The 19,706-nt window shown below is 39.2% G+C and overlaps 1 protein-coding gene across 3 annotated transcripts in view; it reads left to right on the top strand.

The window, feature by feature from the left end:
* Nucleotides 1-19,706, top strand: part of LOC147347652 (uncharacterized) — a 521,220-nt gene that overhangs the window by 482,743 nt on the left and 18,771 nt on the right. For all 3 annotated transcript variants that reach the window (XR_015152401.1, XR_015152384.1, XR_015152365.1), the window contains one exon: nt 14,268-14,386. The gene's annotated coding sequence lies outside the window, so the exon portion shown is untranslated. The remainder of the gene's footprint in view (nt 1-14,267; nt 14,387-19,706) is intronic.

Below are 19,706 nucleotides of genomic sequence, written 5' to 3'. Positions count from 1 at the left end.
ATGGACAGAGGGGCCTCGGAGGCTATAGTCCATGGGGTTGCAAAGAGTCGGACACTACGGAGCATACACGCACCACCTTCTGCTGCAGAACTTGGGGAACTTTTGGTTCCTTCATCTGCATATGCAAAATTACATCCCTAGGAATGTCTTACATCTTCTTGGAGGAAGAGAAAGCCTTTCTGTGCACCCTCCATACTGTTGGGCAGGCACACAACTCTTCTAAAGTGAAAGTGAAAGTTGCTCAGTCGTGTTCGACTCTTTGCGACCCCATAGACTATACAGTCCATGGAATTCTCCAGGCCAGAATACTGGAGTGGGTAGCCTTTGTCTTCTCCAGCGGATCTTCATGATCCAAGAATCGAACCAGGGTCTCCTGCATTGCAGGTGGATTCTTTTCCAACTGAGCTATCAGGGAAGCCCAACTCTTCTAAAAGTCCATCCCAATTTAGGTATAAGATTCCAAGCTAAGACAAAGCGTGGGACAGTTGTGCTTCAGGTCCATGTTAAGGAATATCACCTTAAGGTCCCCGCTGCACCAATTTTATGAAAAACTCACTTGAACAAAAGTATGTTTGTAAACACACACACATCACTGTAAGAGTATGTGGTCCAGCTGAGAACTGCATTAACTGACTTCTTAATTGCTGTTGTCCCCTCATATAATTGCTTTTATTGAGTTACTTCTTTAGTGCAATGTCCCAGCCTACAGTGAGTAATTTTATAAGGAAACAGTCTTATGAAACATAATGCTACATCTAGTGTAAGAATGTTGGGTTTATTTCATCACCCAGCGCCATCTTAATCAGGACCCATGGGAGAAGAGTTTCTTGGATTTCAAAACTAGGAATGCCTGCCCTGAGCTACATGTGCCCTCCTCATCCATGTTGTTAATAAGGTGCTTGACGGGGCCACTTCTGAATCCTGAACTTCCTGGCTCTGTCCCCCAAGGCCTGCCCTGGCACTGGATTCTAGAAAAGCTAGTGTCAACATATGGCCTTCTTCTGGTGAAGATCCGGATCTGCAGGAAGCTTATGTATTCGTTTCAGTCCTGGTATCCACTAATTTCTTCTAGTATTGCTTTCTCTTGGTTTCATTTTTTTATCCTCTTAGTTGAGATTTTATTTTTTCTTAATATATAGATTTTGAAAGCTACCTTAAATTTATGGAAGTGAGGGTGAGAGTTTGCAGAACAGTTAAGGCCTTAACCTTTCATTCTTCTGTGTCCTTTGAGTCCAGCGATTCCTGTGTTCTTTAAGCTGACCCCCTGTGTAGTCAGACTGCACTCCAGATTTGCTCACTGTTCCCTCTATAGGGTTTTTCTCTATTGATAAAATGATATTATACCACCTTCCCCATGGAGGACATGAAGCATGGTTGGGGTGGCATGTCACTTGTGCTACGTTCTTTAAGCATATAAATTTTCATATAAAGTTTAATGCTTCTTGGAAGTACTGAATTTGGTGAGCTCAATGTTTTTGATGATTCATATTGTCACTCAGTTTCTTGGGTGATTTAATAAAAGATCTGAACTCTTCTCTGAAATGAACACGCTCAATTAAAAAAAAGAAATGTTTACATAATTATCTTGATAGGAGTTGATGGTAAAGCAGAAATTCTGAGAAATGCTAGTAAATATTGTCAGTAAACTCCTTCATCCATTGTCTGAAAATACTTAAATGGCACAGCAGACATTCAGTATATCCTGTGATTCACTTTACCATTCACATTTTTTGAACAACTAAGAAGAATGTAGGAAAATTGTTTTTGATTATGTTATCATTTATTCACTCATCCACTTAATTCCTGTTATCAGTAACTACGCTGTACCCTACACTGTTCTCAGTATTGAAGATACAGTGAAGAAAATGAAAAATCCCTGCCCTTGTAGAACTTATATTCTGTTAATAGCTAGGGGAGACAGATAATAAACACACTAATAAATTCATAAATAACCAAAAGAGATAACCTCAGATGGTTTTGGATACTATGAAAAAAAAGAAGTGGCTAAGTGTGGTGATGACTTTAGTTAGAGGAATCAGGACAGGATAATGACCTTTGATAGGAGACCCGAACATTGAGAGAGAATCAGCCACACAAAGATCAGGGAAAGAATCCTCCAAGCAAAGAGAACAGCTAGTGCAAAGGATCTGAGATGAGAAAAGGGTTGCATGCTCTGGGTCCAGGGAGAAGGCTGGCATGCTTTGAGCTGACTGTGGTAGACCAGGAGGATGAGGGGCCGGCAGAGAGTGGGTCACTTGGTGTTGTTAACTATTCATGTCTAGTTGTCCTTAGTCTCAGTTTCCAGAAGCAAATGGGGAGGATGAAGGCTCCTTCACAGGCTAGTTTGTGAAGATTTTGTGTGTTAATCGCTGGTAAATGCTCAGGAGAATGCCTGGCACTTGGTAAGAACTATATGTGTTGCTTACTATTCTTATGCATATATGCATGGTACAGTTTTCCTCTAGCTAACAATTTATTGTCCTGATAGACTTTTAAAACAAGTATAGGTCTTAATAATCATATCTGGTCTTGATGTTTTACAGATCATACTTTAGCTCAAAGAGGTCAAATGGCCACGCAAACTCCCACAACTAGTGAGTAAATGTTTAGACGAGAATCTTGGTCTCTTGACTCTCAAGCCAAGAGCTTTCTCTGTTATATTGTGTTGGCCTTTAGTTATCAAACTAACGGGCATAGAATTGTTTTCCTTAGTATTTGCCTTATAGGATTATATTTAGAAATGTATAGTTAAACCTGACTTTCTTTGTATAGAGATCAAGATAGTTACATGAATTTATAAGTCAATGACTTACTGATAATTGAAAGATTTTTGGAAATAATTCAAATTTCAAATGATTCTAACAATTAGCTGCAGATTTAAATATCCCATTTGTAGCTTTAGCATTTACACTTTTTTGAGTAAGATGGATCTAGGAAAATAGTTTCATTTCATTCATTCATCTCAGCAGCTCCTCTGTGTCTGTACCCAATACAAAGTGCCTGCCCTCATGGAATCTGTACTTATAGAAGCAAATAATAAACACGTGAATAAACTAACACATGACTAAAAAGACAATTTCAGAGAAGTCCCCAAGATACTTTAAAATGAAATCAAGTAGTCAGTGATTTGTTATTATGATAGACAAGAATTTTGTCACTAAAATTGGAAAACCTAATCACACTTTAAACCCATTAAAAACATTTTTTTGAGCACTGCTTACCAGTAAACACATGAATGGTTTACGTAAATTCAAATGCAGTTATGTACATGGTGTTATTGAACAGTGGCATTTAAATTAATATGTAGCATAGTCTTTGTTAACGCATCAATTTATAGGGCTACATTTATTTTACCCAAAACGTATGATTTGGTGGCTTGCAATAACTTTAAATTTTAACTTGTCTCTTTTTACAACTCTGTAAGTTTTCCTAGGCATAGGAGAATTCGTTTCGGGGACATTTTTTTCCCCCTTTGCTTGCCTTTTTATAGGAGATCCCTTACCTGGGAAAGGTTTTGTTCTGAAAGTTCATTTGTAAACCATTTTGAACTCATTTGTCATAGAAGCAGGCTTAACATGGTGGTTAGTTTCAAATGCCAGTTCACAGAAATTTATTCCCCATTTTTGAAGCTGAGTGGCTGTAGTTATGATGCTTCCGTGAGTTCTGACCCAGTTTGGTTTGGAAGTAAACAGGGGAGAGGCGTACTTTTCTCCTTCTCTGAGCTCGGACATTGGACCTAGTCCGTCCCTTAAAGCTGAGAAGCTCTCCTTTTTGCACTTACTCACTTCCTTTCTGCGCTCCTGCCTCCTATGGCACCCTTCTCTTTAGGCTCTTATAAAATTAAAAGGATTTTTTTTTCCCAGTAAGAATACGTGTTCCTTACTCTGTTTTCCATTTCATTTGGAGTCATACAAAATTGATAATCAGGTACACAAAATGAATATTTGATTTTCAAGATACCAAGCATATATTTCACACTGTTGAAATGATTTCTTTTAATGTTTGTTCAGATACCTGCTTTTAGGAGCTAAGAACTTATATTCTCAATGTTACCTCCTTTTGCTCCCTAACAGCACTCACCATTCAGTTAGAGCTGCAGTTCACTCATCCTCAGATGTTCACAGAATGTCCTTGTTTCTTGCTTTGAGATGGTGTGTTTGCTGTTTAGTTGCTAGGTTGTGTCCAACCAGCACTTGCAACGCCGTGGACTGTGGCCTGCCAGGCTCCTGTGTCCATGGAATTTCCCAGCAAGAATATCGGAGTGGATTGCCATTTTCTTGGGGATCCTCCTGACCCAGGGGATTGAACTTGCATCTCCTACATTGCGGGTGGATTCTTTACCGCTGAGCCACCGGGGAAGCCATGAGATGGTATATAGGATTTGAAAATTTAAGAGATTTCACTGAAGGCAAGCTTAGTCCTGTAAGGAAAGGCTGAAAAATTATAGCAGTATTATTCAATTAGTTTGGGTCCGCCCTGCTGTTGGCATCTGCTTTGTTTTCTATATTGTCTTTGTGCACTTTGCTGTCAATTTAGAGAAATAGGCTACATGGACTCCTAGCCAAAGCAGAAACCAAGTGGTGAGTGTTTCCTGCTCAACTCTGAAGACAGTGCATAGGTCTGTTGCCCGCCAAAAATAGATGTAGTTTATAGTATGTTCAACTCCATGGCTCATATTTTTTCATTTCCTCTTCCCAGATGAATAAATCGGGAGGAAAGAGAAAAAATTACCCCCATAAAAAGTACATTTCCCCCTCTATGTTCAATTATGGAGGGACATCTATAAACACAGGCATAGAGCCCAGAGGAAAGGAGATATTTTCGAAATGTTGTCTGAGAGTCACTTTAGCTTCCAAATAAAAATTGTTTGAAAATACATTTAGGACATCTAAGCAGAAATATTGACATATGGTATGTGATATTTGGCTGAGTTCGTGGATGATATATGGGCCTGCCTGAAGGAGCTTTGCTGGTAATTGTATAACCTAGGAAGAGACTGATTGTCAGAAACACAGAGATTCGAGGATCTGTGGAAACTTAATGGTCATGTAGGAGAATTTATTTGGTGATTGAAGGAGTGTAACTTATACAGAATAGAAATAAAATTAATGAGGCTTTTTAGAAATAGCTGAAGTATTCAGTTTCTGTTTTTGCAAATTCCAAAAAGATTCTATTTGCTAGGTCTTCAGGAACCACAGCAGCAATGTGCCCTTTGTCAATATCTACTGTTGAAAACAGCCTTTCAGGCTGTTTAGGGTATGGCACTTATTTGTCCATTGCAGTTTTGCCTCTTAAAGCACAAGTCATATATGCTTGTAGCGTATTTAAAGTTATACAACCAATAGATTTATGAGAGACAGCAAGGATTGCAACAGTTCATGCTCAAACCTGTATGTACTTGAGAAGTAAAGTGTCGAAGAGATAGTACTGTTTATTGGAATGTACATTTAGTTAAACTTAGGAAACTTGGTTTCTACTTTTGCCATGGAGTTTTATGAGTTTAGATAAGTGACATAACCACTCTTGGATTTATTTATATATCTCTAAAATATTACACATATATATATATATCTAAAATAGAAAGATATATATATATATCTAAAATACTAAAAAGCAGAGACATTACTTTGCCGACAAAGGTCTGTCTACTCAAAGCTTTGGTTTTTCCAGTGGTCATGTATGGATGTCAGAGTTGAACTATAAAGAAAGCTGAGCACTGAAGAATTGATACTTTTGAACTGTGGTGTTGGAGAAGACTCTAGAGAGTCCCTTGGACTGCAAGGAGATCCAACCAGTCCATCCTAAAGGAAATCAGTCCTGGATATTCATTGGAAGGACTGATGCTAAAGCTGAAACTCCAATATTTTGGCCACCTAATGTGAAGAACTGACTCATTTGAAAAGACCCTGATGCTGGAAATGATTGAAGGTGGGAAGAGAAGGGGATGACAGAGGATGAGATGGTTGGATGGCATCACTGACTCAATGGACATGAGTTTGAGTAAGCTCTAGAAGTTGGTGATGGACAGGGATGCCTGGAGTGCTGCAGTCCATGGGGTCGCAAAGAGTCAGATATGACTGAACAACTGAACTGAACTGAAAATGTGAGGAGAGTCTAGTTGATTTCCAGGGTTTCTCCCTTTTCTATCAAATGAATCCCACTGGGATTAAAAAACCTGGAATAAAAAAACCCATTTTCCATGCCAAGAGTAATGGCTGAAATATCTATGAAATTATATAAAAAGCATCTAAATCAATGATGTGTTTCTTTTTTTTCAGTTTTATGGAAATATAATTAGCAAATATAATTGCAAGATATTTAAAATGTACATGATGATTTAAATAGCTATACATTATGAAAGGATTCCTCCTATCAAGTTAGTTAAGACATTTATCACCTCACTTATTTACTACTTAAAAATCTTTTTTGGTGAGAACATTTGTTTTACACTCTTGACAAATGTCAATAATACATTACAAACCATCATCACTATGTTAAAAATTAGATCCTCAGACCTTATTCATCTTAGAGGTTAAAGTTTATACTCTTTTACTAAATTCTTTCTTTTGTAAATGATTTTTTTGCATTTATTTTTATGCGATCTGAGACATATTCTTATATTTATGGTTTTGAATTCAGGAAAAAAGATGTCCTCCTCCTGTTGTAAACACTTTAGCAATAGGTCCTTGAGGAACCATCTTTATCTAGCAGCTCCATAACCACCTGTATCATTGTTCAAAAACAAGATGATTTACACAGGTAAGGAAAATAAAGAGAGCTTAATGAACTTAAGCAGTTATTGGAAGTTGTACTAGAGTAAAGGATGACTGAAAAGGAATAGCAAACCCTGTTGGAGACATGCAAGAACAGGGAGTGATGAACACATTTAGGTCCACAGGACAAAGGAAGAAAGAGGACATTGCAGTCTCTAGAGAGACTTGTATATAGCTGCAGCTGAAGGTGAGGGCCTCTGACCGGGGCTCTGGTCTTCAGTGAAGAAACTTGGCCACTTCCCAGCAGAAGAGAAGTCAGAGGAAAGAATCAAATCCACTAATCTCTTTCTCCACTGACTCCAGTCTCTTGGTAGTGTTTTCCATTGGCCAAACTCCAGTAGAAGTCAGAGGCCAAGGGAGCCAGAGGGATGCAGTCTGGTCTGGTCAATCTCCAAAGGTTCATAACATGAAAGAAAATGATCAAGAGTGGTTCTAGAGCCTCAAAAAAAGAATACCAGATAACCCGTCATTTCTACGTGATAGAAATGTTCTCTTTATCCTGTAAATGTAGTTATACTTGATTTTGATAGACCTTTAGAATGACCCTTGTCATGATTAACTTTAATGGGAAAGGTCAATTTCTGATTTGGCTTTCCTTGGGTATTTGTCACTATATCGCTGTTGTGATAATATTATTACTGGGACCCCAACTGACTGTATCGCTGATTTACTTACACCCTTTGAAGAGATAGGTATGTGACCAGACTTAGGAAGGAAGGGACTAGAAACGTATCACGATGTGTTTTTATATATTGTTGGATTCGGTTCAGGTCATATGCACATTCTGTTCTGAACGAGTATGCTTTCTGTTTCAACAAACTGTAAGTCTTGTATCTCTTCATTATTTCTCTTTACAAATGGATGTATATAATGATACTTATACTATATTTTACTTATTCTTATAGGCCATTGCTCTGCTTTTGTTAGGACCTGAGATTTAAACCCTTGAAAAAAAGAAATCTGTTGTAGAGTTTGAAGTATGTTGCAGTATTTGAATTGATGGAATAATAAAATGACTAATGATGATTACTTATTTGAACTTACAAAATTTTATATATGCATATGAAGAGAGATATTCACATATAATTTTATTCTCAGCCCCTTGTGGTATTCTGAGAGCTTTGGTTTAAATTATATGTAAAAGAAATTATTTTATTATGACAGTTAAACAACTGTGGTGGTTATAATTATGTGTGGGCATACTGAATCCATTAGTCCAGGGGCCGTAAAATCGCATGTCCTCATCCCTTTGAGAAGAGAATAATAGCATTTCTATGACTCTTTATCTCACTCATTTAATTTATACTTTGTGTATATTTTTAAAATATCACAATATATTAGAATAGCAATGCATATATAATATTTTTGCATTATACAATTTGAATCACTGACAATGTGTTGAAAAATGAAAATAATTTGGAAATTAATTCTTTTGAAAACAGAAAATTATCAAAATTTGCTGCATAAAATGTTATTTAATTTGGGAGTAGTGTAGTTTGGAAAGTAGTTTGTTAGTTGCTCAGTCATGTCTGTCTCTTTGCTATCTCATGGAATGTAGCCCCCCAGGCTCCTCTATCCATGGAATTCTTCAGGCAAAAATACTGGAGTGGGTAGCCATTCCCTTCTCCAGGGGATCTTCCCAACCCAGGGATCAAACCTGCGTCTCCTGCATTGCAGGCAGACTCTGTATCATGTGAGCCACCAGTGAAGCCCAATTTACCCCCAAATTATTTATGAAATCATTTCAACTGAAGAGAGGGAAAAATGTTCAAAATAATCATGTTTGCATGAGTTTGCATAAAGCCTTAGAGATGGAAATATTTTTGAAGTTGGGCAGAAGAGCAAGAGATCGGATTATATAGGGTAAACCTTGAATCTGGAACGTAAGAGAGCAAGTTTGCTGCCCTCAATGGGTTCCTCCTCGTTTTTTAAAATCACCTCCCTTTCTTACCTTTACTCCCTATATCACCTCCTCTGCTTTACTATTTCTTTTCCCATAGTACAGATACAGATCACCTGTTAACATACTATACAGTATACTGGATCCATGGTTTTTGTGGGTTATCTGTCTTCCTCAGCTGGAATATAAGTTCCATGAGGACCAATGTCTGCCTGCCATAAGCGTGCTTGAGTCAAGTGGGAATTAAGAAAACATTTGTTACATGACCAATGGCAGAGTACTTTGGGCTTCCCTGGTGACTCAAGACGGTAAAGAATCCACCTGCAATGTGGGAGACCTGGGTTTGATCCTTGGGTTGGGAAGTTCCCCTGGAGGAGGGCATGGCAACTACTCCAGTGTTCTTGCCTGGAGAATCCCCAGGAACAGAGGAACCTGAAGAGCTACAGTCCATGGGGTTGCAAAGAGTTGGACATGACTGAGCAGCTAAGTACAACATAGCACAGCAGAGTACTTTAATGACTGAACAACAGTAGCAGTTTCAGAATTTAGTGGTTTTTATTAGCTATTGTAACTAAACTGTTCCGCAGTTAATGATGCAAGGTTAAGGCACTTTTCTGTTTTCTTTATCAGCATAAACATAAAGTACATTTGGAGATAAGGTTTTAGTCACAATATGCTAGCTAGAATGTAATTTTGGAAAAAAAACAAAAAATGTTAGTTGAGTTGCTTTCTTTATCCCAAAATAAGTATATTCCTTTAAGAAAAGTTTCCGTATATAGGTGTGTGTACATTTGTTTATACATATATGTATATAAACCAATACATGTTTTAGATATAAAACATAGTGCTTGTATGATCATCATACATCTATAACATATATAATGTTATATGAGTTTCAGGTGTACAGTGTAACTATTTGATATGTGTATATATTGCAGAATGATCACCACAGTAAGTCTGGTTAACATCTGTCACAATATAGTAACAAGATTTTTTCTTGTGATGAGAATTTTAAGATCTCTTAGCAACGTTCAAAAATGCAATAAGTGTATTCATTTTTTAATTTAGTGCAGTTAACTGTGGGACAAGTCATTCTGAGTCTTAGCATCAAAGAATCATGTTTGAATAGTTGAATTGAATAAGATTTCTCAATTCTAATTCATAGAGAGCTTTCTTGAAAAATCCACCCCTGATTAGGCCCACCTGGCTCCCATCACACTTGGTATGGTGTGCAGGCAGAGGTCTGTCCTTAAAGCATATGTTTCTTTTCCACTGTTCTGTGCATTTCTTCCTCAACATCTTTCATTGCCTCATCTGTCTTCCTTTTGTTTATTATCAGAATAGGTTATAATTATGCAGAAGACGTCTAAGTCGCTAGAGTTTCATCTGCTGCCTACTGGGCGTTTTGGAAAGAGGCTCGGAAGGATTTCTTCCAATATTAGAGTTTTACTTTCAGGAGATTAGAAGGATTTTCAGTTTCAATAGTCCATCAATATGAATATTATCTTAGGACTGAACACTTTAAATTATTTGATTAGTGGTTAGCTGACCTGCTGAGAGTAAAACAATGAAGGGATAGTAAACAAGGGTGGATTCAGGTGAAAGGAATGAGAAATTCTTGGAGGAAGTAGACACATATTTAAGGAGGGCATTACTTAACGTTTTGTTTAGGATTTGGGTCAGGCTGGCTCTGTAGAGGAATGGGTTGTTTTCATTTTATTTCCATTCATCCTGTATGCTTTACAATGTATGTCTTATTTAAGTGTTGAAAGGGACCAGTGACTTACTGCTTGTTATCACTGGGTACTCGTGCTTTGGTTCTGGTACCTGATAGAGTCTAGCAGAGACTTGAGTGTACTTATTTCTGTGATTTGCTACAGTGACTTAACATTTTTTGATGATTTCTGGTACAAAGTGAATGAAATACAGGAAAATAAAGTTCAGATGCTTTTGGACAAAGCCTTAGTTTATCTCCTCCCTTGTCTCTGACTTTCCAGCCATTTATTTACTCATCTAGTCGCATGTTCTTGGATGCCTTTTGACTCTTAATGTCTGCCTCATTCTGTCTGTGTGGTTAAGGCCTATTTCTTTTCCTGTGTCTTTCCTATCCTTTGCTTCTTTCAGCTTGGAAGAGCCCTCTTTGATTTTCCTTTAGTGTCATAATATTCCCAGCTGTTTCTGGGCTGCTGCTTTTTCTCTACCAGTCTCAACACCCACAACCTGTCAGTACTGGTTAATGTTTTCTTTTTGTCAATTCTGAACATACTGCTCTCTTGCACTAAAATGTCCTGGTTTCCTGCTGCCTTGCAAAATAATCACAAACTCTCCAATTTGGCATAAATGATCCTCCATAATGCATAAATAATCCTTATGGGATTCTCTCCAGTGTAACCCTACAATAATGTATGTAGCACATCATGGCAGCATAATCATGAGAGATGTATGTGTGTTAAAAAAATGAGTGTTTCTTGTATTTTTGTCAGAATTATCACTGATACCTTATAATGCTATAATATCTCAGCTCCTTTGCTCCCTAATGTAGTAGATACGTAGTAGATGGACAGGTTTCTCTGTCCATCACCAACTCCTGGAGCTTCCTCAAACTCATGTCCATCGAGTCGGTGATGCCATCCAACCATCCCATCCTCTGTCATCCCCTTCTCCTCCTGCTTGCAATCTTTCCCAGCATCAGGCTCTTTTCCAATGACTCAGTTCTTCGCATCAGGTGGCCAAAGTATTGGAGTTTCAGCTTCAGCATCAGTCCTTCCAATGAATATTCAGGACTGATTTCCTTTAGGATGGACTGGTTTGATTTCCTTGCTGTCCAGGGGACTCTCAAGAGTCTCCTCCAACACCACAGTTCAAAAGCATCGGTTCTTTGGTACTCAGCTTTCTTTATGGTCCAACTCTCACATCCATACATGACTACTGGAAAAACCATAGCTTTGACTAGACAGACCTTTGCTGGCAAAGTAATGTCTCTGCTTTTTAATATGCTGTGTAGGTTGGTCATAATTTTTCCTCCAAGGAGCAAGTGTCTTTTAATTTCATGGCTGCAGTCACCATCTGCAGTGATTTTGGAGCCCCCCCCAAAATAAAGTCTGCCACTTTTTCCATATCATGATCTTTGTTTTTTGAATGTTGAGTTTTAAGCTAGATTTTTCACTCTCCTCTTTCACTTTCATCAGGAGGCTCTTTAGTTCCTCTTCACTTTCTGCCATAAGGGTGGTGTCATCTGCATATCTGAGGTTATTGATATTTCTCCCGACAGTCTTGATTCCAGCTTGTGCTTCTTCCAGTCCAGCATTTTGTATGATGTACTCTGCATATAAGTTAAATAAGCAAGGTGACAATACAAAACCTTGATATACTCCTTTCCCAATTTGGAAAAAGTCCTTTGTTTGGTTTTAACTGTTGCTTCTTGACCTGTATAAGATTTCTCAGGAGGCAGATAAGACGGTCTGGTATTCCCATATCTTTAAGAATTTCCCACAGTTTGTTGTGGTCCACACAGTCAAAGGCTTTAGCAGAGTCAGTGAAGCATAATTGATGGGGTTTTTTTTTTTTGGAATTTTCTTGCTTTTTCCATGATCCAGTGGATGTTGGCAATTTGATATCTGGGTTTCTCTGCCCTTTCTAAATCCAGCTTGAGCATCTGGAAGTTCTTGCTTCACGTACTGTTGAAGCCTGGCTTGGAGAATTTGGAGCATTACTTTGCTAGCGTGTGAGCTGAGTGCAATTGTGTGGTAGCTTGAGCATTCTTTGGCACCGCCTTTCTTTGGGATTGGAATAAAAACTGACCTTTTCCAGTCCCGTGGTCTGCCATATCATATAGTAATTTTTGTGTTTATGTCGTTCTTTCTTTTGCACAACTTGAGAGCCATCTTCTGGAAAATAGAGATTTTTTTAAAAGCTCAGTTAAGTCCTTGTTGTCTCCATGACACGTGATTTACTAATCTAATTGGTCACTGAACTTTAGGGTTTTTCATTTGTTTGTTTCTGTTCAATAACCACTGCTACTGTTCTTGCTATAGCAGGACAGTTTCTTCAAGTGCAATCTTGCTTTAAATCTGTAAAAGAGGGAAAAATCGATGCACTCTGGATAGCAGGGGAATGATTGTTAAATCCACCCCCAATATCCTCTTTTCAGCTACTCCTTGCTGTCTCTAAGAACACCTATGACTGTGCTCAGTATTGTCTGAGATCTCTAGTATTTCGTTTATATGTCATGGTCAAGCAGGGAGACACCTTTCAATATCACCACCTGTGTTGTTGATCCAGAGTCTTAAATTTATACTTGGAATAAGCTTTATAAGAGACAAATACATGAAGACGTGTGGGCTATTGGTGAGTGTATGTTTCCTACAATTGCTTTGTTCCCCTTTATTGCCAAATTTATCCTCTAATAAATACCACCTTCTTTGCTAGAAATACCTAGACATCGAAGGAAAGAAAGTTAAGAGGGTCACACAGTGAAATTAGATATTTTCAGCAATAAATGATTTGGAAAAAAAGTGCATACAGGTCTTTCCCATGATCTTCTGCCAGAAAGATGGCATTTTGCATGCATGCAGGAGCAAAAGGAGAGATTAATAGATTTTTTTGAGGCAGAGTATTCTGTCATGTTCTGAAAGGTTTGGGTCATCACAGCTAGAGGCAGGAGCAGGACTCAGACAAAGATAACCCTGGCTTTGAGGGAAGAGATTGGTTTTGCTGAACAGTGTTCCTGTATATGTGTGAAGGTTGTGTATTTATGACAGCAGAAAATTTCCCTAGATTCTGTGCTGAAGAGGTAACAGATTTTGTTCATCCCTAGAACTATGTCAACTCAATTAGTAGCAACAAAAGAATACTCCTAATACAAAGGACAGTTTCAGAAAAAGAGGAGAAAAGAGAAAATGGAGGTAAAACAAGAATTTGAGATGATATTTGCTCTTAGGGTATAAAAGTTAAATCATATATATATGCTGCTGCGGCTAAGTCACTTCAGTCGTGTCCGACTCTGTGCGACCCCATAGATGGCAGCCCATCAGGCTCCTCCGTCCCTAGGATTCTCCAGGCAAGAGTCCTGGAGTGGGTTGCCATTTCCTTCTCCAGTGCCTGCACGCATGCATGCTAAGTCGCTTCACTTGTGTTCGACTCTGTGCAACCATTCCTAGGATTCTTCAGGCAAGAATACTGGAGTGGGTTGCCATTTCCTTCTCCAATATATATATGGGACTTTCCTGGTGGCTCAGACAGTAAAGCGTCTGTCTACAATGCGAGATTCCTGGGTTCCATCCCTGGGTCGGGAAGATCCGCTGGAGAAGGAAATGGCAATCCACTCCAGTACTATTGCCTGGAAAATCCCATGGACAGAGGAGCCTGGTAGGCTACAGTCCATGGGGTCGCAAAGAGTCGGACATGACTGAACGACTTCACTTTCCTTTCCTTTACCATATACAGTATTCTAGTATTAATAGCATTTCAACCTTCAAAACCCAATTCTTTTATTCATTTTCCCTCTTCTCCTTTTCCTTCCTGTCTTTCTCTTTCCTTCCTCTTCATTCCCCTTTCCCTTCTACCTTTTTATTTCCCATTGTCTTGTTTACTAGAAATTCCTGCTAAAGCCATAAAGATACTGCAGAACCAGCCCAGCAACACTACGGACTTCTCAGGAGAGCTAGCCAAGAGATTGGCCTCATCACAGTTTGTCTGGAGGCAGTTGAATAAGGTGAGCAACCCTGATTTAGTCATGTCTTTGTAGCCTCTATTGAGACTTAGTATGTTTGGAGGGTTTTGTAATTCAGGGACCTATAGGGGATGTTTGTAAGGCCAAATAATTATCTACAAAGATAGTTACTATAAAAGAAGGAAAGAATGGTATCTCACTCCTCAGTTAAATGTATCTTTATGGATCCAACTTTCTGGTCTACTCTATGTCTATGTGAGCACAGAATTGTTCAGAGACCTCAGGAAGCGGGTCAGATACACACCAGTTATTTCTACCATTCAATTGTTCGGAGTATTAATGATACATGGGTTTCCTGCAGGTCAGCTAGTGGGTAGCTGACTTCAGGCTAATTAATTTTCTCCAGAAGGTGCTTGCAGAGCGGGGGAAACAGGCTGTGGTGACTACTGCAGGTGGGGAGCTGTGGGGGCCAGAACATTTCCCCTGATTTAAAAAGAACATATGAAGTCGGATATCTCCAACTTGTGAATGTCCAGGAAAATCACAAGGGTGCCCCACAAGTGAGACAGTTGTCAGTCAGGGGGAATTCCAGGTCAGTCCTTCTTGACACCAAAGGGCTCCGACAGCACCGTGTAAGTCAGTGATGTCAGAACTTCCCATCTTGTCACCCTCTACCCTCTTCCAACCTGGCCCGAGGAATGAAGATCCAGAGAGGGAGAGAGAAGGAACCTTGCAGAAATGGACACATCTGTACTTCCTGGTAGGTCCCCTGGGCCTCAGCAGGGAAGAGGGAGACATTGAATAGGCTGAATATGAGATGGAGCTGACACTTGACTGACCTGGACTTGTGAAACCCAGAGTGATAGAATGTATGGAATGGCTGCAAGGTGATGCAGGAAATGAGGATCAGTGGAGTGTGGGTGACGACAGCCACTGGAGGAGGATGAGCCGGTTCACGTTTGTATCTGCTATGGTCTCAACATTTATGTCCCTCAGAAACTTCATATGATGTAATTCTGATTCCCATGGTTATGGCATCCATAGGTGGTGCCTTTGTGAGGTGATGGAGTTGTAAGGATGAAGCCTCTTCAATGAGATGAGTGCTTGTATATATAAGAGATGCACAGAGCTCCTGAGCCCTCCCCCATGTGAGGATACAGTACGAAGTGTGTGACCAGAAAGGACCCTGCATGACCCTGCTGTGGAAATCAATTTCCATTGTTTTTAAGCCTCTGATATTTTGTTATAGCAACTCAGAAGAACTAATACAGCATCCTAACAATCTTTAGACAGTTCAGTAAAGCTCATGCTATTTATACAAAGGTGCGAAGCACTTATATTTTCTGGTGTAACACTGTGATAGTTGGCTGACAGTTCATGGCTGGCTTTCATAAAGAATCCTGAGAATTCAGTCTTCTTGGTAGCATGACCAGAATGATGAACAATTATCTAATTTTTGATTCTAATAACTTGACCCAGAATAACTGTCTGTGATTCTTAGGTAATCTCTTAATGGTCTTCTTTGTAATGCCAGCTTCTGCTATTTGTGACTAATTTTAATAAGAGCTTCATTCTCTCAATTGTAGGAGTGAATTTTCTTTTGATTTTCTATTAAATGACGATAAGAAATGTTGACAAATTGCCTTCTTAGATTTTGACATCTCTAGAGAGTCTGTGTTTATTTTTTTAAGAGGAGACCCATTTCACAAAGCATGCATTAAAAAGCTGTAAAGCTCAAAGAAGCTTGCTATGGGATAGATCATTACAGCCATCTCAGAGCTGGATGGGATGGATGTGGATTTAGCACTTGTCATGGAGGAGTTGGCACGCCAGGAGTTTGGTGTAAATGTCAATTTTTCGTGAATTCCTGTGCAGGCACTGGAACAGGTTAAAAAATGCAGAATGATGCCTATCTTCATTGCTCGACGGCAGGGATGGGAGTCCTCACCAGACAGTGTTGGCTCAGGCCATCTTCCTCTTGACTGTAAGAATAACCTGAATACCCAAAAGATAATGACTTCTTATGTGTTTTATTAGTATTTGCTTATCTTTGTTCCTTCTAATTATCAAATTAAGATTTGGGGAAGACACAATGAATATAAAACTCTCTAGATATGGATTTTGGAGCCAGCCTATAAGAAACCTATTAGGAATCTAAAAAGCAGAAACATAACTCAAGTTTAGTTTTAACTTTCTCTTTTCTTCCTTCCCACTCTCATCCTTTGATTTGAGGAGAGCAGAGAAAGAAGACAAGTGGAACTTCAATAGCAGATGTCCTGGGATACTTTGAAGAAAATGCTGATCTTGGAAATTCTGTTCTCCAGTTCTCTTACTCTTGAAAATATTTTAACCACCAGTGCCCAGGAAGAGGCAAGCTTTCAGTGGCATTGTGTGCAATGCAGGGAAGGCTGCACATGTCAAAAACTGCAGTGAAATTCTGATTCATTTACAGTAGAATCTATCACTATGAATGACTAGGCTCCTGCTTTATGTAGTAGCAGTCTAGAATATAGAAGTCATGAACTTTTTCTTACAAAATGAGATATTTCAAAACTCCTTCTGCATTACAGAGGTCTTTCATTCATGAGCAAAGCAAGAAAGTCCTCTGCAGGATGCTCACCTGGCTGAACACCCTCTCTATGAATGTTTGAAGTTCTTTTACTTTTTTTCACATTCTCTCTGGCTCTTGATAGGATAGCATCTGAGACTTCTTTCATACTCCGCAGGTTCATGACTAGATGATACAGAGATTCATTCCAGGAGTACAGTAACATGAGTATCCACCTAATAAGGCCTTTGTTCTAAGCAACCATAAGAAACAGTCTCATTAAAATAATCATAATTCAGTGGTTTTGGTAACATGTTATGTTTGCTCAGAGCAGTTGACCTAAAGAACTCTTGGTTATTCCTATGTGTATGCAGAGATTTTTGAAGGTAGTAAAAGTTGTAGAAGTATAAAACATAACCTCTTAGTTCACACTTTGCTGAATTAGTGGAAACAGTGTCAGACTTTATTTTTTGGGGGCTCCAAAATCACTGCAGATGGTGACTGCAGCCATGAAATTAAAAGACCCTTACTACTTGGAAGAAAAGTTATGACCAACCCAGATAGCATATTCAAAAGCAGAGACATTACTTTGCCAACAAAGGTCCATCTAGTCAAGGCTATGGTTTTTCCAGTGGTCATGTGTGGGTGTGAGAGTTGGACTGTGAAGAAAGCTGAGAGCCGAAGAATTGATGCCTTTGAACTGTGGTGTTGGAGAAGACTGTTGGGAGTCCCTTGGACTGCAAGGAGATCCAACCAGTCCATTCTGAAGGAGATCAGCCCTGGGATTTCTTTGGAAGGAATGATGCTAAAGCTGAAACTCCAGTACTCTGGCCACCTCATGTGAAGGGTTGACTCATTGGAAAAGACTCTGATGCTGGGAGGGATTGGGGGCAGGAGGAGAAGGGGACGACAGAGGATGAGATGGCTAGATGGCATCACCAACTCAATGAACCTGAGTTTGAGTGAACTCCGGGAGTTGGTGATGGATAGGGAGGCCTGGCGTGCTGCGATTCATCGGGTCGCAAAGAGTCGGACACAACTGAGTGACTGAACTGAACTGAGGTTATTTTAGTAACTAATTCTTCTGATGCATTCTAATTTATAACATGAAGAATTTTCTTTTTTCCTCTGAAATTCTATGACCACTCAGTGAGTTCTTTTATGTTGTCTATTTGCATGAGAGAATCTAAGTATTTTATGGCAAGTGAGTATGTGCTGCAGTGCCTGACCCAGGAAAGAGGGATTCCACCTGAGCCCACATCATTGTCACCCAGCTATTCATTCGTATTAATGAATCAGATGAGTCCTTCGTACTGATTTTTGATTGGTAATTTGTTTTATGATATTACAACAAAGAGACAAGGAAGAAGATATGACATTCTTAAACAGGCTTCTCTCCTCAGCTGATCCCACACCAGCACCCTGCTGACATCAGAAGAGTCTGTTTTGTTGACACGTGTCCGGGCAGAAAATGGCACAGCGTTGTGTTTAGTAACAGCATCAGTGGGATTCACAGTGGAGGGCCCCCCTAGTTCACTACTACTAGCAGAATTGAGCCTGAAAATCCCGGGGGCTGAAGATCTCTAGTTAATATACTTGATTTCTTTATAGCCGTGAATTGTTTTACTGGTAAAGAACAGAGAACTGAATAGGATTAAATATAGTAATGCACATGAAGTGCTGAGTAAAATGTAAGGCCATGTAGTAACTCTCAATAAACTTTAAATTTAAGCTCATTGAAAAATCCCTCCTCCTCTTTCTCTTTGACCTTTTTCCTTTACTTGATCACCCTCATTATTAATGAGCTTAATAGAGGAAAAGAATGCTGGTATCATTAAGAAAGTTGTAGAGAGAGAAGATAGTATTTTAAAGGGGGATGCATGTGAAAATATTTTAAATAATGTTAGGATGAAGGATAATGCAGGAAATCAGAAAGGAGAGATTATAACTGTGAAAATTTGGAGCTGCCATAAATGACTGAGGCTTGATGTGTAAACTGTGTTGTCCTCTGAACAGAGGCAATTGTTGCCGCCTTGAGAAGCAAAGCAATGTTTATAGGCCATTGTGGGGGAGACTTACAAATTAAGAATAAAAGGTGACAGAGGAGTCGTTGAAAATGACGAGTGAAGGAGGTGTCAGAGAAGTAGAAGCAGAATCAGGAGAGCCTTGAAAGGCAGACGCGGTGGCTCGGGTGGTGCAGTATAGGACTCCCACGTAGGACTCACTAGTAACAGGGAGTACTCAAAACTGGGTGTGTTTCTTACATATTCACGAATTTTGCAATCTTATATTTTACACATGGAAGTTCCATTCATTTCATGTTTTGATACAGTGTAATAGCTGCAATCCTGTGTCTAATGCATTGGTTGAACTAAAGTTGTCTGCATGGACAATTTATGGATCTGTTATTTATTTTGCTACTACAGATCTTTAGTCATCCCTTGATTTCACTCATGCTTCAACAACTGCATAATATAATTTCTCTTCAATTGCTGATGGTTCTTCAACCTTTCTCTGCATGTACGATTACCATTACCTCTAATAATCTGATTCTTGGTAACACCAGTATAGTGTCTCATGTGATCCAGTGAAAAACCCAGGGGTAAAAGACTCACATGCCTGTGTTCGACTTGTTCTTTTTCTTCAGGAGCATGGAGGGAAGTGGTGTGGCAGCTGTTGGTGATGTTAATATAGTACTATCTGCCCTGGGCATACTGTTCATCCTGAAAGTGATCAGGATTAGTTAGGGTTGTTGGGCATTCATTATATGAACCAGAACATTAACATGTTTGATAGACGTGTAATTTTTTTAAT

Source organism: Bos grunniens, chromosome 23 (genome assembly GCF_055505025.1).
Source record: "Bos grunniens cultivar Pamir isolate PY7600 chromosome 23, Bosgru_T2T1.0, whole genome shotgun sequence".
NCBI classification, from domain to species: domain Eukaryota; kingdom Metazoa; phylum Chordata; class Mammalia; order Artiodactyla; family Bovidae; genus Bos; species Bos grunniens.
The sequence above is the reverse complement of the archived record's forward strand: the minus strand, read 5'-3'. Positions and strand labels throughout refer to the sequence as shown.